At 48.1% G+C, this 22,355-nt stretch overlaps 1 long non-coding RNA gene across 1 annotated transcript; it reads left to right on the top strand.

Moving 5' to 3' along the window:
- The first annotated feature begins 506 nt into the window (after nt 1-506).
- On the top strand, nt 507-19,644 carry LOC125774436 (uncharacterized). The gene is made up of 5 exons (XR_007420887.1): nt 507-1,565; nt 2,882-2,965; nt 4,030-4,701; nt 16,910-17,161; nt 18,730-19,644. It is a non-coding gene; the product is annotated as an uncharacterized LOC125774436 (long non-coding RNA).
- Nucleotides 19,645-22,355: the final 2,711 nt, after the last annotated feature.

Genomic DNA, 22,355 nt, shown 5'->3' with positions numbered 1-22,355 from the left:
TCTTGGCTAATGTGTCTCGGCTAAAGTGTCTTGGCTAAGGTGTCCTGGCTAAAGTGTCTTGGCTAAGGTGTCTTGGCTAAGGTGTCTTGGCTAAGGTGTCTTGGCTAAGGTGTCTTGGCTAAGGTGTCTTGGCTAAGGTGTCTCGGCTAATGTGTCTTGGCTAATGTGTCTTGGCTAAAGTGTCTTGGCTAAGGTGTCTTGGCTAAGGTTTCTAGGCTAATGTGTCTTGGCTAAGGTGTCTTGGCTAATGTGTCTTGGCTAATGTATCTCGGCTTATGTGTCTTGGCTAATGTGTCTTGGCTAAAGTGTCTTGGCTAAGGTGTCTTGGCTAATGTGTCTTGGCTAAGGTGTCTTGGCTAATGTGTCTTGGCTAAGGTGTCTTCGCTAAGGTGTCTTGGCTAATGTGTCTCGAGTAATGTGTCTTGGCTAAAGTGTCTTGGCTAAGGTGTCTTGGCTAATGTGTCTCGAGTAATGTGTCTTGGCTAATGTGTCTTGGCTAAGGTGTCTTGGCTAATGTGTCTTGGCTAAGGTGTCTTAGCTAAGGTGTCTTGGCTAATGTGTTTTGGCTAAGGTGTCTTGGCTTATGTGTCTTGGCTAAGGTGTCTTGGCTAAGGTGTCTTGGCTATGGTGTCTTGGCTAATGTGTCTTGGCTAAGGTGTCTTGGCTAAGGTGTCTTGGCTAAGGTGTCTTGGCTAAGGTGTCTTGGCTAAGGTGTCTTGGCTAATGTGTCTCGGCTAAGGTGTCTTGGCTAAGGTGTCTTGGCTAATGTGTCTTGGCTAAGGTGTCTTGGCTAAGGTGTCTTGACTAAGGTGTCTTGGCTAATGTGTTTCGGCTAAGGTGTCTTGGCTAATGTGTCTTGGCTAAGGTGTCTTGGCTAATGTGTCTTGGCTAATGTGTCTTGGCTAAGGTGTCTTGGCTAAGGTGTCTTGGCTAAGGTGTCTTGGCTAATGTGTCTTGGCTAAGGTGTCTTGGCTAAGGTGTCTTGGCTAAGGTGTCTTGGCTAAGGTGTCTTGGCTAAGGTGTCTTGGCTAATGTGTCTCGGCTAAGGTGTCTTGGCTAATGTGTCTTGGCTAAGGTGTCTTGGCTAAGGTGTCTTGGCTAAGGTGTCTTGGCTAAGGTGTCTTGGCTAAGGTGTCTTGGCTAAGGTGTCTTGGCTAAGGTGTCTTGGCTAAGGTGTCTTGGCTAATGTGTCTCGGCTAAAGTGTCTTGGCTTATGTGTCTTGGCTAAGGTGTCTTGGCTAAGGTGTCTTGGCTAATGTGTCTTGGCTAAGGTGTCTTGGCTAAGGTGTCTTGGCTAATGTGTCTCGGCTAAAGTGTCTTGGCTAAGGTGTCTTGGCTAAGGTGTCTTGGCTAAGGTGTCTTGGCTAAGGTGTCTTGGCTAAGGTGTCTTGGCTAAGGTGTCTTGGCTAATGTGTCTTGGCTAATGTGTCTCGGCTAAGGTGTCTTGGCTAATGTGTCTTGGCTAAGGTGTCTTGGCTAATGTGTCTTGGCTAATGTGTCTTGGCTAAGGTGTCTTGGCTAAAGTGTCTTGGCTAAGGTGTCTTGGCTAAGGTGTCTTGGCTAAGGTGTCTTGGCAAATGTGTCTCGGCTAAGGTGTCTTGGCTATTGTGTCTTGGCTAAGGTGTCTTGGCTAAGGTGTCTTGGCTAAGGTGTCTTGGCTAAGGTGTCTTGGCTAAGGTGTCTTGGCTAAGGTGTCTTGGCTAATGTGTCTTGGCTAAGGTGTCTTGGCTAAGGTGTCTTGGCTAAGGTGTCTTGGCTAAGGTGTCTTGGCTAAGGTGTCTTGGCTAATGTGTCTTGGCTAATGTGTCTCGGCTAAGGTGTCTTGGCTAAGGTGTCTTGGCTAAGGTGTCTTGGCTAAGGTGTCTTGGCTAATGTGTCTCGGCTAAAGTGTCTTGGCTAATGTGTCTTAGCTAAGGTGTCTTGGCTAAGGTGTCTCGGCTAATGTGTCTTGGCTAATGTGTCTTGGCTAATGTGTGTCGGCTAAAGTGTGTTGGCTAAGGTGTCTTGGCTAAGGTGTCTTGGCTAAGGTGTCTTGGCTAAGGTGTCTTGGCTAAGGTGTCTTGGCTAAGGTGTCTTGGCTAAGGTGTCTTGGCTAAGGTGTCTTGGCTAAGGTGTCTTGGCTAAGGTGTCTTGGCTAATGTGTCTCGGCTAAGGTGTCTTGGCTAAGGTGTCTTGGCTAAGGTGTCTTGGCTAATGTGTCTCGGCTAAAGTGTCTTGGCTAAGGTGTCTTGGCTAAGGTGTCTTGGCTAAGGTGTCTTGGCTAAGGTGTCTTGGCTAATGTGTCTTGGCTAATGTGTCGTGGCTAAGGTGTCTTGGCTAAGATGTCTTGGCTAATGTGTCTCGGTTAAAGTGTCTTGGCTAATGTGTCTTGGCTAATGTGTCTCGGCTAAGGTGTCTTGGCTAAGGTGTCTTGGCTAAGGTGTCTTGGCTAATGTGTCTCGGCTAAGGTGTCTCGGCTAAGGTGTCTTGGCTAAGGTGTCTTGGCTAATGTGTCTCGGCTAAGGTGTCTTGGCTAAGGTGTCTTGGCTAATGTGTCTCGGCTAAGGTGTCTTGGCTAAGGTATCTTGGCTAATGTGTCTCGGCTAAGGTGTCTTGGCTAAGGTGTCTTGGCTAAGGTGTCTTGGCTAATGTGTCTTGGCTAAGGTGTCTTGGCTAATGTGTCTTGGCTGAGGTGTCTTGGCTAATGTGTCTCGGCTAAGGTGTCTTGGCTAAGGTGTCTTGGCTAATGTGTCTCGGCTAAGGTGTCTTGGCTAAGGTGTCTTGGCTAATGTGTCTCGGCTAAGGTGTCTTGGCTAAAGTGTCTTGGCTAATGTGTCTCGGCTAAGGTGTCTTGGCTAATGTGTCTTGGCTAAGGTGTCTTGGCTAAGGTGTCTTGGCTAAGGTGTCTTGGCTAATGTGTCTTGGCTAAAGTGTCTTGGCTAGGGTGTCTTGGCTAATGTGTCTCGGCTAAGGTGTCTTGGCTAAGGTGTCTTGGCTAATGTGTCTTGGCTAATGTGTCTCGGCTAATGTGTCTTGGCTAAGGTGTCTTGGCTTAGGTGTCTTGGCTAATGTGTCTTGGCTAATGTGTCTCGGCTAAAGTGTCTTGGCTATGATGTCTTGGCTAAGGTGTCTTGGTCAAGGTGTCTTGGCTAATGTGTCTCGGCTAAGGTGTATTGGCTAAGGTGTCTTGGCTAAGGTGTCTTGGCTAAGGTGTCTTGGCTAAGGTGTCTTGGCTAATGTGTCTTGGCTAAGGTGTCTTGGGTTATGTGTCTCGGCTAATGTGTCTTGGCTAAGGTGTCTTGGCCAATGTGTCTTGGCTAAGGTGGCTTGGCTAAGGTGTCTTGGCTAAGGTGTCTTGGCTAAAGTGTCTTGGCTAAGGTGTCTTGGCTAATGTGTCTTGGCTAATGTGTCTTGGCTAAGGTGTCTTGGCTAAGGTGTCTTGGCTAATGTGTCTTGGCTAATGTGTCTAGGCTAATGTGTCTCGGCTAATGTGTCTTGGCTAAGGTGTCTTGGCTAATGTGTCTTGGCTAATGTAACTTGGCTAAGGTGTCTTGGCTAATGTGTCTTGGCTAATGTGTCTTGGCTAATGTGTCTTGGCTAAGGTGTCTTGGCTAAGGTGTCTTGACTAAGGTGTCTTGGCTAATGTGTCTTGGCTAAGGTGTCTTGGCTAATGTGTCTCGGCTAATGTGTCTTGGCTAAGGTGTCTTGACTAAGGTGTCTTGGCTAATATGTCTTGGCTAATGTGTCTTGGCTAAAGTCTCTTGGCTTAGGTGTCTTGGCTAATGTGTCTCGGCTAAGGTGTCTTGGCTAAGGTGTCTTGGCTAAGGTGTCTTGGCTAAGGTGTCTTGGCTAATGTGTCTTGGCTAATGTGTCTCGGCTAAAGTGTCTTGGCTAAGGTGTCTTGGCTAAGGTGTCTTGGCTAAGGTGTCTTGGCTAAGGTGTCTTGGCTAAGGTGTCTTGGCTAAGGTGTCTTGGCTAAGGTGTCTTGGCTTATGTGTCTCGGCTAAAGTGTCTTGGCTAATGTGTCTTGGCTAAGGTGTCTTGGCTAAGGTGTCTTGGCTAATGTGTCTTGGCTAATGTGTCTTGGCTAAGGTGTCTTGGCTAATGTGTCTTGGCTAATGTGTCTTGGCTAAGGTGTCTTGGCTAATGTGTCTTGGCTAATGTGTCTTGGCTAAGGTGTCTTGGCTAATGTGTCTCGGCTAAAGTGTCTTGGCTAAGGTGTCTTGGCTAAGGTGTCTTGGCTAATGTGTCTTGGCTAAGGTGTCTTGGCTAAGGTGTCTTGGCTAATGTGTCTTGGCTAAGGTGTCTTGGTTAATGTGTCTTGGCTAAGGTGTCTTGGCTAAGGTGTCTTGGCTAAGGTGTCTTGGCTAATGTGTCTTGGCTAATGTGTCTTGGCTAATGTGTCTTGGCTAAGGTGTCTTGGCTAAGGTGTCTTGGCTAATGTGTCTTGGCTAATGTGTCTTGGCTAAGGTGTCTTGGCTAATGTGTCTTGGCTAAGGTGTCTTGGCTAAGGTGTCTTGGCTAAGGTGTCTTGGCTAATGTGTCTTGGCTAAGGTGTCTTGGCTAAGGTGTCTTGGCTAATGTGTCTTGGCTAAGGTGTCTTGGTTAATGTGTCTTGGCTAAGGTGTCTTGGCTAAGGTGTCTTGGCTAAGGTGTCTTGGCTAAGGTGTCTTGGCTAATGTGTCTTGGCTAATGTGTCTTGGCTAAGGTGTCTTGGCTAAGGTGTCTTGGCTAATGTGTCTTGGCTAAGGTGTCTTGGCTAAGGTGTCTTGGCAAAGGTGTCTTGGCTAAGGTGTCTTGGCTAATGTGTCTTGGCTATGGTGTCTTTGCTAAGGTGTCTTGGCTAAGGTGTCTTGGCTAAGGTGTCTTGGCTAAGGTGTCTTGGCTAATGTGTCTTGGCTAAGGTGTCTTGGCTAAGGTGTCTTGGCAAAAGTGTCTTGGCTTATGTGTCTTGGCTAAGGTGTCTTGGCTAAGGTGTCTTGGCTAATGTGTCTTGGCTAAGGTGTCTTGGCTAAGGTGTCTTGGCTAATGTGTCTCGGCTAAAGTGTCTTGGCTAAGGTGTCTTGGCTAAGGTGTCTTGGCTAAGGTGTCTTGGCTAAGGTGTCTTGGCTAAGGTGTCTTGGCTAATGTGTCTTGGCTAATGTGTCTCGGCTAAGGTGTCTTGGCTAATGTGTCTTGGCTAAGGTGTCTTGGCTAATGTGTCTTGGCTAATGTGTCTTGGCTAAGGTGTCTTGGCTAAGGTGTCTTGGCTAAGGTGTCTTGGCTAAGGTGTCTTGGCTAAGGTGTCTTGGCTAAGGTGTCTTGGCTAATGTGTCTCGGCTAAGGTGTCTTGGCTATTGTGTCTTGGCTAAGGTGTCTTGGCTAAGGTGTCTTGGCTAAGGTGTCTTGGCTAAGGTGTCTTGGCTAAGGTGTCTTGGCTAATGTGTCTTGGCTAAGGTGTCTTGGCTAAGGTGTCTTGGCTAAGGTGTCTTGGCTAAGGTGTCTTGGCTAATGTGTCTTGGCTAAGGTGTCTTGGCTAAGGTGTCTTGGCTAAGGTGTCTTGGCTAATGTGTCTCGGCTAAGGTGTCTTGGCTAAGGTGTCTTGGCTAATGTGTCTCGGCTAAAGTGTCTTGGCTAATGTGTCTTGGCTAAGGTGTCTTGGCTAAGGTGTCTTGGCTAAGGTGTCTTGGCTAATGTGTCTTGGCTAATGTGTCTTGGCTAATGTGTCTTGGCTAAGGTGTCTTGGCTAACGTGTCTTGACTAAAGTGTCTTGGCTAATGTGTCTTGGCTAATGTGTCTCGGTTAATGTGTCTTGGCTAAGGTGTCTTGGCTAAGGTGTCTTGGCTAATGTGTCTCGGCTAAAGTGTCTTGGCTAAGGTGTCTTGGCTAAGGTGTCTTGGCTAAGGTGTCTTGGCTAATGTGTCTTGGCTAAGGTGTCTTGGCTAATGTGTCTCGGCTAAAGTGTCTTGGCTAATGTGTCTTGGCTAAGGTGTCTTGGCTAAGGTGTCTTGGCTAATGTGTCTTGGCTAAGGTGTCTTGGCTAATGTGTCTCGGCTAAGGTGTCTTGGCTAATGTGTCTTGGCTAAGGTGTCTTGGCTAAGGTGTCTTGGCTAAGGTGTCTTGGCTAAGGTGTCTTGGCTAATGTGTCTTGGCTAATGTGTCTCGGTTAATGTGTCTTGGCTAAGGTGTCTTGGCTAATGTGTCTTGGCTAAGGTGTCTTGGCTAATGTGTCTCGGCTAAAGTGTCTTGGCTAAGGTGTCTTGGCTAAGGTGTCTTGGCTAAGGTGTCTTGGCAAAGGTGTCTTGGCTAAGGTGTCTTGGCTAATGTGTCTTGGCTATGGTGTCTTGGCTAAGGTGTCTTGGCTAAGGTGTCTTGGCTAAGGTGTCTTGGCTAATGTGTCTTGGCTAAGGTGTCTTGGCTAAGGTGTCTTGGCAAAAGTGTCTTGGCTTATGTGTCTTGGCTAAGGTGTCTTGGCTAATGTGTCTCGGCTAAAGTGTCTTGGCTAAGGTGTCTTGGCTAATGTGTCTTGGCTAAGGTGTCTTGGCTTATGTGTCTTGGCTAAGGTGTCTTGGCTAAGGTGTCTTGGCTAATGTGTCTTGGCTAAGGTGTCTTGGCTAAGGTGTCTTGGCTAATGTGTCTCGGCTAAAGTGTCTTGGCTAAGGTGTCTTGGCTAATGTGTCTCGGTTAATGTGTCTTGGCTAAGGTGTCTTGGCTAAGGTGTCTTGGCTAAGGTGTCTTGGCTAAGGTGTCTTGGCTAAGGTGTCTTGGCTAAGGTGTCTTGGCTAAGGTGTCTTGGCTAATGTGTCTTGGCTAAGGTGTCTTGGCTAATGTGTCTCGGCTAAAGTGTCTTGGCTAATGTGTCTTGGCTAAGGTGTCTTGGCTAAGGTGTCTTGGCTAAGGTGTCTTGGCTAAGGTGTCTTGGCTAATGTGTCTTGGCTAATGTGTCTCGGTTAATGTGTCTTGGCTAAGGTGTCTTGGCTAAGGTGTCTTGGCTAAGGTGTCTTGGCTAATGTGTCTCGGCTAAAGTGTCTTGGCTAAGGTGTCTTGGCTAAGGTGTCTTGGCTAAGGTGTCTTGGCTAAGGTGTCTTGGCTAATGTGTCTTGGCTAAGGTGTCTTGGCTAAGGTGTCTTGGCTAAGGTGTCTTGGCTAATGTGTCTCGGCTAAGGTGTCTTGGCTAAGGTGTCTTGGCTAATGTGTCTCGTCTAAAGTGTCTTGGCTAATGTGTCTTGGCTAATGTGTCTTGGCTAAGGTGTCTTGGCTAAGGTGTCTTGGCTAATGTGTCTTGGCTAATGTGTCTTGGCTAATGTGTCTTGGCTAAGGTGTCTTGGCTAACGTGTCTTGACTAAAGTGTCTTGGCTAATGTGTCTTGGCTAATGTGTCTCGGTTAATGTGTCTTGGCTAAGGTGTCTTGACTAAGGTGTCTTGGCTAATATGTCTTGGCTAATGTGTCTTGGCTAAAGTCTCTTGGCTTAGGTGTCTTGGCTAATGTGTCTCGGCTAAGGTGTCTTGGCTAAGGTGTCTTGGCTAAGGTGTCTTGGCTAAGGTGTCTTGGCTAATGTGTCTTGGCTAATGTGTCTCGGCTAAAGTGTCTTGGCTAAGGTGTCTTGGCTAAGGTGTCTTGGCTAATGTGTCTTGGCTAAGGTGTCTTGGCTAAGGTGTCTTGGCTAAGGTGTCTTGGCTAATGTGTCTTGGCTAAGGTGTCTTGGCTAAGGTGTCTTGGCTAAGGTGTCTCGGCTAAGGTGTCTTGGCTAATGTGTCTTGGCTAAGGTGTCTTGGCTAAGGTGTCTCGGCTAATGTGTCTTGGCTAATGTGTCTTGGCTAAGGTGTCTTGGCTAATGTGTCTTGGCTAAGGTGTCTTGGCTAAGGTGTCTTGGCTAATGTGTCTTGGCTAAGGTGTCTTGGCTAAGGTGTCTTGGCTAAGGTGTCTTGGCTAATGTGTCTTGGCTAAGGTGTCTTGGCTAAGGTGTCTTGGCTAAGGTGTCTTGGCTAAGGTGTCTTGGCTAATGTGTCTCGGCTAAGGTGTCTTGGCTAAGGTGTCTTGGCTAATGTGTCTTGGCTAATGTGTCTTGGCTATGGTGTCTTGACTAAGGTGTCTTGGCTAATGTGTCTTGGCTAAGGTGTCTTGGCTAAGGTGTCTTGGCTAAGGTGTCTTGGCTAATGTGTCTCGGCTAAGGTGTCTTGGCTAAGGTGTCTTGGCTAATGTGTCTTGGCTAATGTGTCTTGGCTAAGGTGTCTTGACTAAGGTGTCTTGGCTAAGGTGTCTTGGCTAATGTGTCTCGGCTAATGTGTCTTGGCTAATGTGTCTTGGCTAAGGTGTCTTGGCTAATGTGTCTTGGCTAAGGTGTCTTGGCTAAGGTGTCTTGGCTAATGTGTCTTGGCTAAGGTGTCTTGGCTAAGGTGTCTTGGCTAAGGTGTCTTGGCTAAGGTGTCTTGGCTAAGGTGTCTTGGCTAATGTGTCTCGGCTAAGGTGTCTTGGCTAAGGTGTCTTGGCTAATGTGTCTTGGCTAATGTGTCTTGGCTAAGGTGTCTTGACTAAGGTGTCTTGGCTAAGGTGTCTTGGCTAATGTGTCTTGGCTAAGGTGTCTTGGCTAAGGTGTCTTGGCTAAGGTGTCTTGGCTAATGTGTCTTGGCTAAGGTGTCTTGGCTAAGGTGTCTTGGCTAAGGTGTCTTGGCTAAGGTGTCTTGGCTAATATGTCTTGGCTAATGTGTCTCGGCTAAGGTGTCTTGGCTAAAGTGTCTTGGCTAATGTGTCTCGGCTAAGGTGTCTTGGCTAATGTGTCTTGGCTAAGGTGTCTTGGCAAAGGTGTCTTGGCTAAGGTGTCTTGGCTAATGTGTCTTGGCTAAAGTGTCTTGGCTAAGGTGTCTTGGCTAATGTGTCTCGGCTAAGGTGTCTTGGCTAAGGTGTCTTAGCTAATGTGTCTTGGCTAATGTGTCTTGGCTAATGTGTCTCGGTTAATGTGTCTTGGCTAAGGTGTCTTGACTAAGGTGTCTTGGCTAATATGTCTTGGCTAATGTGTCTTGGCTAAAGTCTCTTGGCTTAGGTGTCTTGGCTAATGTGTCTCGGCTAAGGTGTCTTGGCTAAGGTGTCTTGGCTAAGGTGTCTTGGCTAAGGTGTCTTGGCTAATGTGTCTTGGCTAATGTGTCTCGGCTAAAGTGTCTTGGCTAAGGTGTCTTGGCTAAGGTGTCTTGGCTAAGGTGTCTTGGCTAAGGTGTCTTGGCTAATGTGTCTCGGTTAATGTGTCTTGGCTAAGGTGTCTTGGCTAAGGTGTCTTGGCTAATGTGTCTCGGCTAAAGTGTCTTGGCTAAGGTGTCTTGGCTAAGGTGTCTTGGCTAATGTGTCTTGGCTAAGGTGTCTTGGCTAAGGTGTCTTGGCTAAGGTGTCTTGGCTAAGGTGTCTTGGCTAAGGTGTCTTGGCTAAGGTGTCTTGGCTAAGGTGTCTTGGCTAAGGTGTCTTGGCTAAGGTGTCTTGGCTAATGTGTCTCGGTTAATGTGTCTTGGCTAAGGTGTCTTGGCTAAGGTGTCTTGGCTAATGTGTCTCGGCTAAAGTGTCTTGGCTAAGGTATCTTGGCTAAGGTGTCTTGGCTAATGTGTCTTGGCTAAGGTGTCTTGGCTAAGGTGTCTTGGCTAAGGTGTCTTGGCTAAGGTGTCTTGGCTAAGGTGTCTTGGCTAAGGTGTCTTGGCTAAGGTGTCTTGGCTAATGTGTCTTGGCTAAGGTGTCTTGGCTAAGGTGTCTTGGCTAAGGTGTCTTGGCTAATGTGTCTTGGCTAAGGTGTCTTGGCTAAGGTGTCTTGGCTAAGGTGTCTTGGCTAATGTGTCTTGGCTAAGGTGTCTTGGCTAAGGTGTCTTGGCTAAGGTGTCTCGGCTAAGGTGTCTTGGCTAATGTGTCTTGGCTAAGGTGTCTTGGCTAAGGTGTCTCGGCTAATGTGTCTTGGCTAATGTGTCTTGGCTAAGGTGTCTTGGCTAATGTGTCTTGGCTAAGGTGTCTTGGCTAAGGTGTCTTGGCTAATGTGTCTTGGCTAAGGTGTCTTGGCTAAGGTGTCTTGGCTAAGGTGTCTTGGCTAATGTGTATCGGCTAAGGTGTCTTGGCTAATGTGTCTCGGCTAAGGTGTCTTGGCTAAGGTGTCTTGGCTAATGTGTCTTGGCTAATGTGTCTTGGCTAAGGTGTCTTGACTAAGGTGTCTTGGCTAAGGTGTCTTGGCTAATGTGTCTTGGCTAAGGTGTCTTGGCTAATGTGTCTTGGCTAATGTGTCTTGGCTAAGGTGTCTTGGCTAAGGTGTCTTGGCTAAGGTGTCTTGGCTAAGGTGTCTTGGCTAAGGTGTCTTGGCTAAGGTGTCTTGGCTAAGGTGTCTTGGCTAATGTGTCTTGGCTAAGGTGTCTTGGCTAAGGTGTCTTGGCTAAGGTGTCTTGGCTAAGGTGTCTTGGCTAATATGTCTTGGCTAATGTGTCTCGGCTAAGGTGTCTTGGCTAAAGTGTCTTGGCTAATGTGTCTCGGCTAAGGTGTCTTGGCTAATGTGTCTTGGCTAAGGTGTCTTGGCAAAGGTGTCTTGGCTAAGGTGTCTTGGCTAATGTGTCTTGGCTAAAGTGTCTTGGCTAAGGTGTCTTGGCTAATGTGTCTCGGCTAAGGTGTCTTGGCTAAGGTGTCTTAGCTAATGTGTCTTGGCTAATGTGTCTCGGCTAATGTGTCTTGGCTAAGGTGTCTTGGCTAAGGTGTCTTGGCTAAGGTGTCTTGGCTAATGTGTCTCGGCTAAGGTGTCTTGGCTAAGGTGTCTTGGCTAATGTGTCTTCGCTAAAGTGTCTTGGCTAAGGTGTCTTGGCTAAGGTGTCTTGGCTAATGTGTCTTGGCTAAGGTGTCTTGGCTAAGGTGTCTTGGCTAAGGTGTCTTGGCTAAGGTGTCTTGGCTAAGGTGTCTTGGCTAAGGTGTCTTGGTAAAGGTGTCTTGGCTAATGTGTCTTGGCTAAGGTGTCTTGGCTAAGGTGTCTTGGCTAAGGTGTCTTGGCTAATGTGTCTTGGCTAAGGTGTCTTGGCTAAGGGGTCTTGGCTAAGGTGTCTTGGCTAATGTGTCTTGGCTAAGGTGTCTTGGCTAAGGTGTCTTGGCTAAGGTGTCTCGGCTAATGTGTCTTGGCTAATGTGTTTCGTCTAAGGTGTCTTGGCTAATGTGTCTTGGCTAAGGTGTCTTGGCTAATGTGTCTTGGCTAATGTGTCTTGGCTAAGGTGTCTTGGCTAAGGTGTCTTGGCTAAGGTGTCTTGGCTAAGGTGTCTTGGCTAAGGTGTCTTGGCTAATGTGTCTCGGCTAAGGTGTCTCGGCTAATGTGTCTTGGCTAAGGTGTCTTATCTAAGGTGTCTTGGCTAAGGTGTCTTGGCTAAGGTGTCTTGGCTAAGGTGTCTTGGCTAAGGTGTCTTGGCTAAGGTGTCTTGGCTAAGGTGTCTTGGCTAAGGTGTCTTGGCTAATGTGTCTCGGCTAAAGTGTCTTGGCTAAGGTGTCTTGGCTAAGGTGTCTTGGCTAAGGTGTCTTGGCTAAGGTGTCTTGGCTAATGTGTCTTGGCTAAGGTGTCTTGGCTAAGGTGTCTCGGCTAATGTGTCTTGGCTAATGTGTCTTGGCTAAGGTGTCTTGGCTAATGTGTCTCGGCTAAGGTGTCTTGGCTAAGGTGTCTTGGCTAATGTGTCTTGGCTAAGGTGTCTTGGCTAATGTGTCTCGGCTAAGGTGTCTTGGCTAAGGTGTCTTGGCTAATGTGTCTTGGCTAATGTGTCTTGGCTAAGGTGTCTTGACTAAGGTGTCTTGGCTAAGGTGTCTTGGCTATTGTGTCTTGGCTAAGGTGTCTTGGCTAATGTGTCTTGGCTAATGTGTCTTGGCTAAGGTGTCTTGGCTAAGGTGTCTTGGCTAAGGTGTCTTGGCTAAGGTGTCTTGGCTAAGGTGTCTTGGCTAAGGTGTCTTGGCTAAGGTGTCTTGGCTAATGTGTCTTGGCTAAGGTGTCTTGGCTAAGGTGTCTTGGCTAAGGTGTCTTGGCTAATATGTCTTGGCTAATGTGTCTCGGCTAAGGTGTCTTGGCTAAAGTGTCTTGGCTAATGTGTCTCGGCTAAGGTGTCTTGGCTAATGTGTCTTGGCTAAGGTGTCTTGGCAAAGGTGTCTTGGCTAAGGTGTCTTGGCTAATGTGTCTTGGCTAAAGTGTCTTGGCTAATGTGTCTCGGCTAAGGTGTCTTGGCTAAGGTGTCTTAGCTAATGTGTCTTGGCTAATGTGTCTCGGCTAATGTGTCTTGGCTAAGGTGTCTTGGCTAAGGTGTCTTGGCTAAGGTGTCTTGGCTAATGTGTCTCGGCTAAGGTGTCTTGGCTAAGGTGTCTTGGCTAAGGTGTCTTGGCTAATGTGTCTTCGCTAAAGTGTCTTGGCTAAGGTGTCTTGGCTAATGTGTCTTGGCTAATGTGTCTTGGCTAAGGTGTCTTGGCTAAGGTGTCTTGGCTAAGGTGTCTTGGCTAAGGTGTCTTGGCTAAGGTGTCTTGGCTAAGGTGTCTTGGCTAATGTGTCTTGGCTAAGGTGTCTTGGCTAAGGTGTCTTGGCTAAGGTGTCTTGGCTAATGTGTCTTGGCTAAGGTGTCTTGGCTAAGGTGTCTTGGCTAAGGTGTCTTGGCTAATGTGTCTTGGCTAAGGTGTCTTGGCTAAGGTGTCTTGGCTAAGGTGTCTCGGCTAATGTGTCTTGGCTAATGTGTTTCGTCTAAGGTGTCTTGGCTAATGTGTCTTGGCTAAGGTGTCTTTGCTAAGGTGTCTTGGCTAAGGTGTCTTGGCTAAGGTGTCTTGGCTAAGGTGTCTTGGCTAAGGTGTCTTGGCTAAAGTGTCTTGGCTAAGGTGTCTTGGCTAATGTGTCTTGGCTAATGTGTCTTGGCTAAGGTGTCTTGGCTAAGGTGTCTTGGCTAAGGTGTCTTGGCTAATGTGTCTTGGCTAAGGTGTCTTGGCTAAGGTGTCTTGGCTAAGGTGTCTTGGCTAATGTGTCTTGGCTAAGGTGTCTTGGCTAAGGTGTCTTGGCTAAGGTGTCTTGGCTAATGTGTCTTGGCTAAGGTGTCTTGGCTAAGGTGTCTTGGCTAAGGTGTCTCGGCTAATGTGTCTTGGCTAATGTGTTTCGTCTAAGGTGTCTTGGCTATTGTGTCTTGGCTAAGGTGTCTTGGCTAATGTGTCTTGGCTAATGTGTCTTGGCTAAGGTGTCTTGGCTAAGGTGTCTTGGCTAAGGTGTCTTGGCTAAGGTGTCTTGGCTAAGGTGTCTTGGCTAAGGTGTCTTGGCTAAGGTGTCTTGGCTAATGTGTCTTGGCTAAGGTGTCTTGGCTAAGGTGTCTTGGCTAAGGTGTCTTGGCTAATATGTCTTGGCTAATGTGTCTCGGCTAAGGTGTCTTGGCTAAAGTGTCTTGGCTAATGTGTCTCGGCTAAGGTGTCTTGGCTAATGTGTCTTGGCTAAGGTGTCTTTGCAAAGGTGTCTTGGCTAAGGTGTCTTGGCTAATGTGTCTTGGCTAAAGTGTCTTGGCTAATGTGTCTCGGCTAAGGTGTCTTGGCTAAGGTGTCTTAGCTAATGTGTCTTGGCTAATGTGTCTCGGCTAATGTGTCTTGGCTAAGGTGTCTTGGCTAAGGTGTCTTGGCTAAGGTGTCTTGGCTAATGTGTCTCGGCTAAGGTGTCTTGGCTAAGGTGTCTTGGCTAAGGTGTCTTGGCTAATGTGTCTTCGCTAAAGTGTCCTGGCTAAGGTGTCTTGGCTAATGTGTCTTGGCTAATGTGTCTTGGCTAAGGTGTCTTGGCTAAGGTGTCTTGGCTAAGGTGTCTTGGCTAAGGTGTCTTGGCTAAGGTGTCTTGGCTAAGGTGTCTTGGCTAATGTGTCTTGGCTAAGGTGTCTTGGCTAAGGTGTCTTGGCTAAGGTGTCTTGGCTAATGTGTCTTGGCTAAGGTGTCTTGGCTAAGGTGTCTTGGCTAAGGTGTCTTGGCTAATGTGTCTTGGCTAAGGTGTCTTGGCTAAGGTGTCTTGGCTAAGGTGTCTCGGCTAATGTGTCTTGGCTAATGTGTTTCGTCTAAGGTGTCTTGGCTAATGTGTCTTGGCTAAGGTGTCTTGGCTAATGTGTCTTGGCTAATGTGTCTTGGCTAAGGTGTCTTGGCTAAGGTGTCTTGGCTAAGGTGTCTTGGCTAAGGTGTCTTGGCTAATGTGTCTCGGCTAAGGTGTCTCGGCTAATGTGTCTTGGCTAAGGTGTCTTGGCTAAGGTGTCTTGGCTAAGGTGTCTTGGCTAAGGTGTCTTGGCTAAGGTGTCTTGGCTAAGGTGTCTTGGCTAAGGTGTCTTGGCTAAGGTGTCTTGGCTAAGGTGTCTTGGCTAAGGTGTCTTGGCTAATGTGTCTCGGCTAAAGTGTCTTGGCTAAGGTGTCTTGGCTAAGGTGTCTTGGCTAAGGTGTCTTGGCTAAGGTGTCTTGGCTAATGTGTCTTGGCTAATGTGTCTCGGCTAAGGTGTCTTGGCTAATGTGTCTTGGCTAAGGTGTCTTGGCTAATGTGTCTTGGCCAATGTGTCTTGGCTAAGGTGTCTTGGCTAAGGTGTCTTGGCTAAGGTGTCTTGGCTAAGGTGTCTTGGCTAATGTGTCTTGGCTAAGGTGTCTTGGCTAAAGTGTCTTGGCTAAGGTGTCTTGGCTAAGGTGTCTTCGCTAAGGTGTCTTGGCTAAGGTGTCTTGGCTAAGGTGTCTTGGCTAAGGTGTCTTGGCTAAGGTGTCTTGGCTAATGTGTCTTGGCTAAGGTGTCTTGGCTAAAGTGTCTTGGCTAAGGTGTCTTGGCTAAGGTGTCTTCGCTAAGGTGTCTTGGCTAAGGTGTCTTGGCTAAGGTGTCTTGGCTAATGTGTCTCGGCTAAGGTGTCTTGGCTAAGGTGTCTTGGCTAAGGTGTCTTGGCTAAGGTGTCTTGGCTAATGTGTCTCGGCTAAAGTGTCTTGGCTAATGTGTCTTGGCTAAGGTGTCTTGGCTAAGGTGTCTTGGCTAATGTGTCTTGGCTAATGTGTCTTGGCTAAGGTGTCTTGGCTAATGTGTGTCGGCCAAAGTGTCTTGGCTAAGGTGTCTTGGCTAAGGTGTCTTGGCTAAGGTGTCTTGGCTAAGGTGTCTTGGCTAAGGTGTCTTGGCTAAGGTGTCTTGGCTAAGGTGTCTTGGCTAAGGTGTCTTGGCTAAGGTGTCTTGGCTAAGGTGTGTTGGCTAATGTGTCTCGGCTAAGGTGTCTTGGCTAAGGTGTCTTGGCTAAGGTGTCTTGGCTAAGGTGTCTTGGCTAATGTGTCTCGGCTAAAGTGTCTTGGCTAAGGTGTCTTGGCTAAGGTGTCTTGGCTAAGGTGTCTTGGCTAAGGTGTCTTGGCTAAGGTGTCTTGGCTAATGTGTCTTGGCTAATGTGTCTCGGCTAAGGTGTCTTGGCTAATGTGTCTTGGCTAAGGTGTCTTGGCTAATGTGTCTTGGCCAATGTGTCTTGGCTAAGGTGTCTTGGCTAAGGTGTCTTGGCTAAGGTGTCTTGGCTAAGGTGTCTTGGCTAATGTGTCTTGGCTAAGGTGTCTTGGCTAAAGTGTCTTGGCTAAGGTGTCTTGGCTAAGGTGTCTTCGCTAAGGTGTCTTGGCTAAGGTGTCTTGGCTAAGGTGTCTTGGCTAAGGTGTCTTGGCTAAGGTGTCTTGACTAAGGTGTCTTGGCTAATGTGTCTTGGCTAAGGTGTCTTGGCTAAAGTGTCTTGGCTAAGGTGTCTTGGCTAAGGTGTCTTCGCTAAGGTGTCTTGGCTAAGGTGTCTTGGCTAAGGTGTCTTGGCTAATGTGTCTCGGCTAAGGTGTCTTGGCTAAGGTGTCTTGGCTAAGGTGTCTTGGCTAAGGTGTCTTGGCTAATGTGTCTCGGCTAAAGTGTCTTGGCTAATGTGTCTTGGCTAAGGTGTCTTGGCTAAGGTGTCTTGGCTTATGTGTCTTGGCTAATGTGTCTTGGCTAAGGTGTCTTGGCTAATGTGTGTCGGCTAAAGTGTCTTGGCTAAGGTGTCTTGGCTAAGGTGTCTTGGCTAAGGTGTCTTGGCTAAGGTGTCTTGGCTAAGGTGTCTTGGCTAAGGTGTCTTGGCTAAGGTGTCTTGGCTAAGGTGTGTTGGCTAATGTGTCTCGGCTAAGGTGTCTTGGCTAAGGTGTCTTGGCTAAGGTGTCTTGGCTAAGGTGTCTTGGCTAAGGTGTCTTGGCTAATGTGTCTCGGCTAAAGTGTCTTGGCTAATGTGTCTTGGCTAAGGTGTCTTGGCTAAGGTGTCTTGGCTAATGTGTCTTGGCTAATGTGTCTTGGCTAAGGTGTCTTGGCTAAGATGTCTTGGCTAATGTGTCTCGGCTAAAGTGTCTTGGCTAAGGTGTCTTGGCTAAGGTGTCTTGGCTAATGTGTCTCGGCTAAGGTGTCTTGGCTAAGGTGTCTTGGCTAAGGTGTCTTGGCTAATGTGTCTCGGCTAAGGTGTCTCGGCTAAGGTGTCTTGGCTAAGGTGTCTTGGCTAATGTGTCTTGGCTAAGGTGTCTTGGCTAAGGTGTCTTGGCTAATGTGTCTTGGCTAAGGTGTCTTGGCTAATGTGTCTTGGCTAAGGTGTCTTGGCTAATGTGTCTCGGCTAAGGTGTCTTGGCTAAGGTGTCTTGGCTAATGTGTCTTGGCTAAGGTGTCTTGGCTAATGTGTCTCGGCTAAGGTGTCTTGGCTAATGTGTCTTGGCTAATGTGTCTCGGCTAAGGTGTCTTGGCTAAAGTGTCTTGGCTAATGTGTCTCGGCTAAGGTGTCTTGGCTAATGTGTCTCGGCTAAAGTGTCTTGGCTAAGGTGTCTTGGCTAAGGTGTCTTGGCTAAAGTGTCTTGGCTAATGTGTCTCGGCTAAGGTGTCTTGGCTAATGTGTCTCGGCTAATGTGTCTTGGCTAAGGTGTCTTGGCTAATGTGTCTTGGCTAATGTGTCTCGGCTAATGTGTCTTGGCTAAGGTGTCTTGGCTTAGGTGTCTTGGCTAATGTGTCTTGGCTAATGTGTCTTGGCTAAAGTGTCTTGGCTAAGGTGTCTTGGCTAAGGTGTCTTGGCTAAGGTGTCTTGGCTAAGGTGTCTTGGCTAAGGTGTCTTGGCTAAGGTGTCTTGGCTAAGGTGTCTCGGCTAATGTGTCTTGGCTAATGTGTCTTGGCTAAAGTGTCTTGGCTAAGGTGTCTTGGCTAAGGTTTCTTGGCTAATGTGTCTTGGCTAAGGTGTCTTGGCTAAGGTGTTTTGGCTAATGTGTCTCGGCTTATGTGTCTTGGCTAATGTGTCTTGGCTAAAGTGTCTTGGCTAAGGTGTCTTGGCTAAGGTGTCTTGGCTAAGGTGTCTTGGCTAATGTGTCTTGGCTAAGGTGTCTTGGCTAATGTGTCTCGAGAAATGTGTCTTGGCTAATGTGTCTTGGCTAAGGTGTCTTGGCTAATGTGTCTTGGCTAAGGTGTCTTAGCTAAGGTGTCTTGGCTAATGTGTTTTGGCTAAGGTGTCTTGGCTTATGTGTCTTGGCTAAGGTGTCTTGGCTAAGGTGTCTTGGCTAAGGTGTCTTGGCTAAGGTGTCTTGGCTAAGGTGTCTTGGCTAATGTGTCTTGGCTAATGTGTCTTGGCTAAGGTGTCTTGGCTAAGGTGTCTTGGCTGAGGTGTCTTGGCTAAGGTGTCTTGGCTAATGTGTCTCGGCTAAGGTGTCTTGGCTAAGGTGTCTTGGTTAAGGTGTCTTGGCTAATGTGTCTCGGCTAAGGTGTCTTGGCTAATGTGTCTTGGCTAAGGTGTCTTGGCTAAGGTGTCTTGGCTAAGGTGTCTTGGCTAAGGTGTCTTGGCTAAGGTGTCTTGGCTAAGGTGTCTTGGCTAATGTGTCTTGGCTAAGGTGTCTTGGCTAAGGTGTCTTGGCTAAGGTGTCTTGGCTAAGGTGTTTCGGCTAAGGTGTCTTGGCTTATGTGTCTTGGCTAAGGTGTCTTGGCTAATGTGTCTTGGCTAATGTGTCTTGGCTAAGGTGTCTTGGCTAAGGTGTCTTGGCTAAGGTGTCTTGGCTAAGGTGTCTTGGCTAATGTGTCTCGGCTAAGGTGTCTTGGCTAATGTGTCTTGGCTAAGGTGTCTTGGCTAAGGTGTCTTGGCTAAGGTGTCTTGGCTAATGTGTCTTGGCTAAGGTGTCTTGGCTAAGGTGTCTTGGCTAAGGTGTCTTGGCTAAGGTGTCTTGGCTAATGTGTCTCGGCTAAGGTGTCTTGGCTAAGGTGTCTTGGCTAAGGTGTCTTGGCTAAGGTGTCTTGGCTAAGGTGTCTTGGCTAATGTGTCTCGGCTAAAGTGTCTTGGCTTATGTGTCTTGGCTAAGGTGTCTTGGCTAAGGTGTCTTGGCTAATGTGTCTTGGCTAAGGTGTCTTGGCTAAGGTGTCTTGGCTAATGTGTCTCGGCTAAAGTGTCTTGGCTAAGGTGTCTTGGCTAAGGTGTCTTGGCTAAGGTGTCTTGGCTAAGGTGTCTTGGCTAATGTGTCTTGGCTAATGTGTCTCGGCTAAGGTGTCTTGGCTAAGGTGTCTTGGCTAAGGTGTCTTGGCTAATGTGTCTTGGCTAATGTGTCTTGGCTAAGGTGTCTTGGCTAAGGTGTCTTGGCTAAGGTGTCTTGGCTAAGGTGTCTTGGCTAAGGTGTCTTGGCAAATGTGTCTCGGCTAAGGTGTCTTGGCTATTGTGTCTTGGCTAAGGTGTCTTGGCTAAGGTGTCTTGGCTAAGGTGTCTTGGCTAAGGTGTCTTGGCTAAGGTGTCTTGGCTAAGGTGTCTTGGCTAATGTGTCTTGGCTAAGGTGTCTTGGCTAAGGTGTCTTGGCTAAGGTGTCTTGGCTAAGGTGTCTTGGCTAAGGTGTCTTGGCTAAGGTGTCTTGGCTAAGGTGTTTTGGCTAATGTGTCTCGGCTAAGGTGTCTTGGCTAAGGTGTCTTGGCTAAGGTGTCTTGGCTAAGGTGTCTTGGCTAATGTGTCTCGGCTAAAGTGTCTTGGCTAATGTGTCTTGGCTAAGGTGTCTTGGCTAAGGTGTCTTGGCTAATGTGTCTTGGTCAATGTGTCTTGGCTTAGGTGTCTTGGCTAATGTGTCTTGGCTAATGTGTCTTGGCTAAGGTGTCTTGGCTAATGTGTCTTGGCTAAGGTGTCTTGGCTAAGGTGTCTTGGCTAAGGTGTCTTGGCTAATGTGTCTTGGCTAATGTGTCTTGGCTAAGGTGTCTTGGCTAATGTGTCTTGGCTAAGGTGTCTTGGCTAAGGTGTCTTGGCTAAGGTGTCTTGGCTAAGGTGTCTTGGCTAATGTGTCTTGGCTAATGTGTCTTGGCTAAGGTGTCTTGGCTAAGGTGTCTTGGCTAAGGTGTCTTGGCTAAGGTGTCTTGGCTAAGGTGTCTTGGCTAAGGTGTCTTGGCAAATGTGTCTCGGCTAAGGTGTCTTGGCTATTGTGTCTTGGCTAAGGTGTCTTGGCTAAGGTGTCTTGGCTAAGGTGTCTTGGCTAAGGTGTCTTGGCTAAGGTGTCTTTGCTAAGGTGTCTTGGCTAAGGTGTCTTGGCTAAGGTGTCTTGGCTAAGGTGTCTTGGCTAAGGTGTCTTGGCTAAGGTGTCTTGGCTAATGTGTCTCGGCTAAGGTGTCTTGGCTAAGGTGTCTTGGCTAAGGTGTCTTGGCTAAGGTGTCTTGGCTAATGTGTCTCAGCTTAAGTGTCTTGGCTAATGTGTCTTGGCTAAGGTGTCTTGGCTAAGGTGTCTTGGCTAATGTGTCTTGGCTAATGTGTCTTGGCTAAGGTTTTTTTTTCTTTTTTTTTACAAGGAGTTTAAAATCTTTGAAAGACACCCACAATGGGGGACATGGGATTTTTACCCAGTAAAAAACTCTCCTTGAACCCTGTGCACCCTCCCACGGAATCACCTCGCGGTATTACTTCATGGGAGGGGCAGTGCTGTGGCACTCAGTCTGTCTTATGATACGCGCTAGCAACAAGCAACACTTTTGTTTGTTTTTTTTTTTCACAACACAACACAACACTGGACATCACATACACAGCACAGCACACACTCATGCGAGACCAAACCGTTGATCTTGTCGCCACTGTTTCTGCAGTTTCACCAGAATCGATCGCATCGCCGTTTCAGCTGCCTTCCACAGATCTGCACTCTGCAACATCACTTGCAGGATGTTCGACGCGTTCACTGCCGTTCCGCACTTGTCGCTCAATTGCCGGCGCTCCTCAGCGAATCTAGGACAGTAGAACAAAACGTGTTCAGCTGTCTCATCTACGTCCCCGCATGCTGGGCATCGTGGTGAAGCGGCATGTCGGAATCTATGCAGGTAGTTCCTGAAACAGCCATGACCGGAGAGAAATTGTGTGACGAAGAAGTTCACTTCGCCATGTTTCCTTCCCAGCCACGTTTCAACGTCGGGGATCAAGGAATAGGTCCATCTCCCTTTCGCCGAGTTGCTCCAAGCCACCTGCCATTTCCTCTTTGACTCCGACTTAACTGCTCCATCAGCAAGAGGTTCCCCCGAGCGTGCGTTGCGGAAGTTCTTCGCGTCTTCTTCAAGGGTGATGTAGAGCGGCATGATTCCCGCAATTACGCATACCGCATCATATGATATGGTACGATACGCACTGGTAACACGCATGACCAATCGTCTGTGTACCTTATCCACAGCTTTCCGGTTCTGCTTCGCCGACATGATGTGTGCCCACGCCGGGGCTCCGTACCTCACTACGGATGTAGCTACATTAGCGTGTAGGCGCCTAATGTTGCTGCTTGGTCCACCTATATTTGGCATGAATGTTGCCATCATATTTGCGGTCTTCATAGCCTTCCCACACACTTCTACGAGGTGCTGCTTGAAGTTCTGCCGATCGTCGATTATGACTCCGAGATATTTTAGATATCTGGTAGACTCAATGTGGTGCGAGCCAACCAATATCGTAGCTTTCTGTACTTCCCTGTGGCTGCTGATGACTATAAACTTCGTCTTCGCGTGCTCAATTTGCAGCTTTACCCCTCTCATCCACCTATCAATCCTGTTGACTGCGTCCGTTGCCAGCATCTCGATCTCCTCAATCGTTTCGCCGGTTATTGTAAGGGCGATGTCATCTGCAAACCCGATCAATTGAGCTCCTGGTGGCAGTGCGAGAGTCAGCACCCCGTCGTACATGACGTTCCACAGAGTGGGTCCTAAAACTGATCCCTGTGGGACGCCTGCCGTAATCGAGGTTGTCCGGACTCCTTCCTCCGTGTCATATTGTAGCACCCGTCCTTGAAGATAATTACTCAAGAGCCTGCACAAGTACGGGGGAACCTCCATGCGCTCCAACGCAGCAGCAATTGCCTCCCAGCTAGCACTGTTAAAGGCGTTTTTTACATCGATTGTAATCAACGCGCAGTAACGTGCACCGGACCTTTTTCTCCGAAACGCAGCATATCCCGTCTCCAGCACTGCCAACATTGCGTCGACTGTTGAGCGCTTCTTCCGAAATCCAAACTGCAGCTTAGAAAGTCCAAGCGGACCTTCCGTGTGCACTGTCAGGCGATCCAGAATTGGAATTTCCTGTACCTTAGCCAGGGAATCTGTGAGCCCCAAAGGCCTTAGAGCTGATGGGTCGCCCGGCTGCTTTCCTGGTTTTGGTATTAGCACCAGCTTCTGCTGTTTCCACGTCGACGGGAATTGGCCTGACTTCAGTGTGTCCTGGAGTACAATCTGGAACACTTTCGGGAAAGCTCTCATGGCTACTTTGACTGCTTCGTTTGGAATGCCATCCGGGCCAGGTGCTTTCCCAGGTTTAAGACGGTCGGCAATCCGTAGAATTTCGTCTTCAGTTATTGGCTCAATCTCTTTTTCTGAAGTTCTGAAGGTAGTGTACAGTTCTGGAGCGTCATGAGTGGGGAACAAATTCCCAATGATCCTTTTAAGTCTCATGGGACATCGTTCCACAGGCTCTTGGCGAGTTTTCACCTTCTGCATCACTGTCTTGTAGGCAAAACCCCAGGGCTTCCGAGCAATTTCAGCACTAAGCTCCAGGAAGCATCTCCTCTTACTGTCTTTAATTGCTCTCTTCAGATCAGACCTGGCCGTGACGTATGCTGCTCGCAGTTGATCTCGGTTTCCAATACGTCTCTCCCGCTGTAATTTCAGGCGTACTGCTATGCACCTGGCCCGTAGTGTCGCGATAGAAGCGTTCCACCAATAGGCAGGGTTTCGCTTACAGCTGGAGGCTTTTCTCCTCGGCATTGTCGCATCGCAAGCATCAGTCAACCCAGCTGCTAGTTCGTGCACGCTGCGCGCATCTGCGAAGCCACCAAAGGCTAACGCCTCCTTGAACAGCTCCTCGTCGAAAAACTGGATTCTCCAACCTAGGGTGCCGTTAGTATACACTGTCGTTGGCATGCTCCTTCTGATGGCAGCGTATCGGACAACTCGATGGTCGCTGAGAGTGTACGCTTC

Source organism: Anopheles funestus, unplaced genomic scaffold (assembly GCF_943734845.2).
Source record: "Anopheles funestus unplaced genomic scaffold, idAnoFuneDA-416_04 scaffold_162_ctg1, whole genome shotgun sequence".
Taxonomy (NCBI): domain Eukaryota; kingdom Metazoa; phylum Arthropoda; class Insecta; order Diptera; family Culicidae; genus Anopheles; species Anopheles funestus.
This window is presented reverse-complemented; position numbering and strand designations above follow the sequence as displayed.